The following is a 5,153-nucleotide window of genomic DNA, read 5'->3' on the forward strand; positions in this document are numbered from 1 at the left end:
GGCAGCTGGGCGCGGGCCAGGGCCGCTGCGGAGCACCGGGAGCCCCAGCGCAGCGTCACCCCGGCGGGCAGCGGGTCCCCAGACCGACTTCACACCCTGGGCTTGGCGCCGAGTTGGGCCAAACGGTCCAGCCCCACCTGAGGCTCCGCGGCCGCTGCCCCACTGGGCGGCCACTGCCCCGGCCACTGCCCCGGCCTCCCCCAGCGTGTCCCACGCGTGTCCCGGGTGTCTGCAGGCGCAGCGTCACACAGCACAGCTGGCACGGCCCCGCGGCCCCAGGCTCAGTAACTCTTGCCATAGGCGCACCCGCACTACCGCCCGCCTCTGTGAGAGTGAGACGGAAAAAGGGATTTGAATGCAGCCTTCAGAATAAATATTTAAATATTGAAACCGTGCGGCCCAAAGCTTCGACAGACTCGCTCCCCGCCTGGCAGTCTGCGCGTCACAACCCCCTGAGGCTGGGAGAGGCGGTGGGGCAGCGCCCCCCACGCACCGCCTCAGCCCCCCCAGCACCTGCCCTGCTCCGACCCTCACCGCCGCTCACACTTTTTATGTTCTTCGAGTGAATCCAGTAAATCCCCTGCCTTCAAAATGGAAACGTAAAACCAGTTTCTATTCATTTAAAACAACCACACACGTTAATTATGGCTATTAAAAGCTACACTGTATTTATACTTAATAACAGCATCTTTATTGGGGGCTTGAGAGTTCACACTCATCTGACAGCCCTTTTCTGGAAGGTCTGAGCTGGGTGAAGTTGCATGAATTCACACCGGCTTTGCCCTGCTTCAGTGAAAGTATTGTAGTTTTACACTGCTGCGAGACAAAAATTCGGCTGTAACAACGTGAAATCACACATCTAATCTCTACAAAATCCCAGCGTAACACAAACTGAATTCAAATACCAGGCGCAAAAATATTTTCTTTTAAAAATTCTTACGTTTTTAAGCACAAATTCATTCCAGCCCATGTGACTCTAGCTGGCAGCCAGCTTAGTACTGCTCCCTACTGTCAGTACTAAAACAAACAGAAATTTACAGCCTGTCCTCCCTTCAGAATCGTCACAGAGCAGATTACTGACACCAAGTGCATACCTGTTGGTGACACCCTTTCTGCAGTTCACAGGTTCTCTGTTTATTCACAGTGGATGAGCAGAGTAAGCATCCCTCTTTGTAACCTCTCTGCCTTATTATAACGACCCTGTCTCTTTTTTTGCACACTTTCGGTACCCTGACCCCAGCGTTTGTGCTCTCGTTATCCACTATAAGTCACACCACGCTGCAGCCACGCACTGGACAACTTCTGTTCGCGAGCACCGTGGCGTGACTCAACGCACCGTGTGAGATTCATTTTGAGACTAAACAAGAATGTATTTGGTTTGTTTTTCACAAACACGTGTACAAGTAAAACTGAACTGCTGGGCCGTTTCAGAGAGGATATGCAAAAGCGTGTTGCAAAAAACAGATTTGAAATAAAAAGCCCAGGGAGATGTTTCGTACCCTTTCCTACAAGACATGGCGAGCGCTGTCCTACGCGGGGAGGAGCCGGGGTGGCGGCGCTGCCCCTGGTCGCTTGTTTAAGGCTGCAGCAGAGGTGATGCGGAACGGCCGGAGCAGTACGTCCCCTGGCTGGCACAGAACGTGCCCGGATTCGCTCTGGGAGGAAGAATCAATTATTTCCCACTTGTTGGTACAGCAACTGGCTAAACGCCACTGTCCTGCACCCACACAACTTCTGCGTATCAGCTAACAGGAATGACGCACCCTTTAGGCAGGAAATGTAGGAGCGAGACTTTGGGTTTTTTTCCTCCACACCACCAGCATTTGGAGGTTTTAGCAGCGTCCAGCCCCCACTCCCCTACCTGCTCGTCTCGGGGAAGGCTAGCGTAGCTGAAACACGGCAGCGCTGATCCTGAGCCGTGACTGACCCCTACTTGATAGTCCCATTTTTTCATGGGGTATTAGTTCATAAAAGATTCTGCAGATCCACCTAAAGCTCCTTCCTCTCTGAACTTCCTCATGATGCAATCCATTGAAGTTTCAGGATGGCCTTTATTACAGCACATGCTGAGGCCTCCAATGCAAAGCAACATTTTGGAAAGGCAGCATCTGTCTCTGCAGGCAGGAAAACCCTTTTGTTACCATATTGAACTGTTAGACATAGCAAGAGATGCAGTTCAAGCACTAAACTCTTGATCTTCACTGAGAGTCTCTACTTTCACTTATCAGCCTGACATCTCACAGTGGGGCCACCTGACCAGACGGTGGGGCTGGCTCCAGGGCTCCCAGACTGGAACCAGACCTCCGAGGGAACAGGGCGGACGGAGGTGGCCAGCTCCCTGGGACCCTCCAGCACAGTTCAAAGTGACATGTTTCAAACAGTCCTTTCCTCCGTACCCCATCGCCTTCAAAGCACAAGCAGCTTTATAGCCTGGAGCATGGAAAGGATTCGTTCAGGGATGCACGGCAGTTGCTCTTAGCGGAGGAAGGAGCGCGGCTCTGCAGAGACGTTCGCATCCTGCGCGCTTCCAGGGCTTTTTCTAAAGCCGTTTAAAACTGATTCCATTCTTTGATTTCTGCCATCCCATTCCTGCCAGATCCTTGCAGTTCTCTGTCAGAGCTCACACACAAAGAATTTCAAGCAGAAATACAGTAACCCAAAAAAAGTAAAAAAAATAAAAGCTCCCCAGCAATTGGACTCCGAAGTTCAAGACAAAACTTCTCTGAAGTAGAAAATGAGTTAACACATAATTAGGGGTTTTCCCAAAGAGACTGAATAATTTATGGAAAGTTACTGACATGTTCCTGACATGTTTAGTCCAGTTACGCCTTTGTACAATATTAGGCTGTGACATCACAGCACTAAAAGACAATGTTTTCAAAAGAAAAATCAGCTATTGTGAAGCCAACAGAGTAAAAGCTCCAGAAACTGCTAAACTTAGACCATTTTCCTAAATCACTATTTCATAAAAGGAAAAGGAAAACATTCCTGGCTGTGTGCAATGTGTTCTGAAGTCACAGGATCCCACTTGTAACAACTTTCCTTCCCCTTGTCACAGCTCAAATTAACTGTTCATGAGGCAAAAGAACAGAGCCAGCGCGCTTCTGCCTGAGCGTTCAGCAATTTGTTACCAGAACTGTTCCCGGAGCAGAGACCGACTCACCACTGGTCAAAGAGAGTCACTAAATCTGAGCGGGCAAGTTCTCCACGGGGACAAACGGGTCCATGGAGAACGCATTTTGCAGAGAGCTGCAGGAAAACGACTGTCCTTAAACAAAGAGAGGGTGCTTCTTTCTGTGTGAAGATACAGACACTGTTTATCTAATGGTTGGAAAGTTTACAAGAAAACAGCAAACTTCGTGCTGTGGTTGTTGAACTGAAGTAGTACTTTACTAGAACCAGGTTTTTTCGGTAATTTTGCGGTTGTAACAACTATTTTCTTTACATACTGCTATAGAAAAGGGACTCTTTTTAACTTAATTGAAGACACTATCAAGAGTAAATATACTGGGGCTTTTAATAAAAACAGTATGAGGAGAACATTCAAAGCTAAATAATCAGAAGCAATTTGTGTTCATGAGCAGAATGATGTGTCATTTTTTTCCCTTGCAACGCTCTGTACTGGATCAGTTTTGAGACTGTGGCAAACTTTAAACCTATCTTAAAATAATGAACAGCAGTGAGGGTTGAAGATAGTTTGAAAAATACGCTGGAAAGAGAAAACATATGCCACAGAGTGTGGTGCAAAAGTCGTATTTCATGCATGACTTTAGAGAATGTTAATAAGGATTAGAACCATACTTCAGCAGAATAACAATCAGTCAAAGAAGTGTAATTAATTTTTCTTTAGATCTCTGTTAGACAAAAATACAGGAGAGATAGCATTGTTGCCTATAGATTTCGCTCCAGCGAAGAAATATAGCCCTTAAATACCCGTCGTAATTGTACACTATAACTGGAGTGTAGTACACGACTCATTTGCTTTATAGTTGTTGGTTTTATAATATTATGAATCCAAAAATATTTTAAACTTCAATTTTTTTTTTGCTTTGGCCAATAAATATGATTAAGATAATACATCCAAAAACATATGTAAGCTGTGTATGTGGGACATATGGAAAGCAGATGTGTTCTTAATTTACATATGACCTAAAAAAATCAGCTGATTACCAGAGATGGTACTTTGTGGAGCTGTTTTGGACTCAGAAGCATTGTTGCTAGCTCAGCACCATTTTATAGCAGGCAGTTTGCCTCTCTGGTGTCTGAAACCCCAAACTCACTGCTGCAGAAAGACAGCGTCCCTGGAACGGCGATCCTTCGGCTTCGCACAGAACGGCCCAGAAATGGAAAACCGAGATCGTTTGTTTCTAAACACAATTGTTATTGAAAACTTTTCTTTAATATTTTAAGTGTATGTTCCAGCATGCGCTCGCAGAACTTCAGTTGCACCCTCAGCAATGCTCTTTCAACCATAATGACGATAAAGGCCGTGCTCAGTTTCCATTATGCACCCAACTCCGAAGGCCAAAATCAAAAGGCAAAGCCGCGTCCGTCTCGCTGGCGAGAAATCACGCTGAGGTGGGGGTAGCTGCGTTTTCCAAAACCAGAAAGTCACTTTCTGCAAAATCACAACAGAGCGGGGGAGCGGTTGCTTAATTGTAAACTCTCCTGATAGAGGTTCTCCGGGGACTGTTCTGGTTTTCACTTTTTTTTGCTATACCCGATGAGAAAGCAGTAACTTACCATCAGATATAAGAGGCAATGAAAAGCTTCGCTGCTGGGGCTCTCGGTAGCAAGGTACAGCGAGGAGGGGAAGCTCCATGTCAGCATCAGGAGTCAAAGCTGGGCTGCGAATGAGGCACCAGAAATACAGGGTTCCTCAATCTTCTGAAAGCAAAACACTTTTTCTGAGAAGAGGTGGTTCAAATCGCAGGGGAGGCTGTCAGAGGGCCGAGACAGCTTTTCCAAAACACAGGCGAACTGAACGCACCACTGGTAAATAAAGACACATTTTTTCAGGCAGGCATTTGTCACAGTTAGGAAATTCTCACTCTTCTGCCAGGCTCCAGCTTGGCAGCGTCCACGGGAACGGCTCCAGCCACAGTCCCCTGGCAGAGGTGCCAAGACGACGCCGCGGCCGCCCCTCCTGGCGC

The 5,153-nt window shown here is 47.3% G+C and overlaps 1 protein-coding gene across 1 annotated transcript in view; it reads right to left on the reverse strand.

The window, feature by feature from the left end:
• Positions 1-5,153, reverse strand: part of LMX1B (LIM homeobox transcription factor 1 beta) — an 88,285-nt gene that overhangs the window by 72,051 nt on the left and 11,081 nt on the right. The gene's annotated exons all lie outside the window — the stretch shown is intronic.

The sequence above is a fragment of the Athene cunicularia genome (assembly GCF_003259725.1).
Source record: "Athene cunicularia isolate RWA chromosome 17 unlocalized genomic scaffold, athCun1 chr17_part1, whole genome shotgun sequence".
NCBI classification, from domain to species: domain Eukaryota; kingdom Metazoa; phylum Chordata; class Aves; order Strigiformes; family Strigidae; genus Athene; species Athene cunicularia.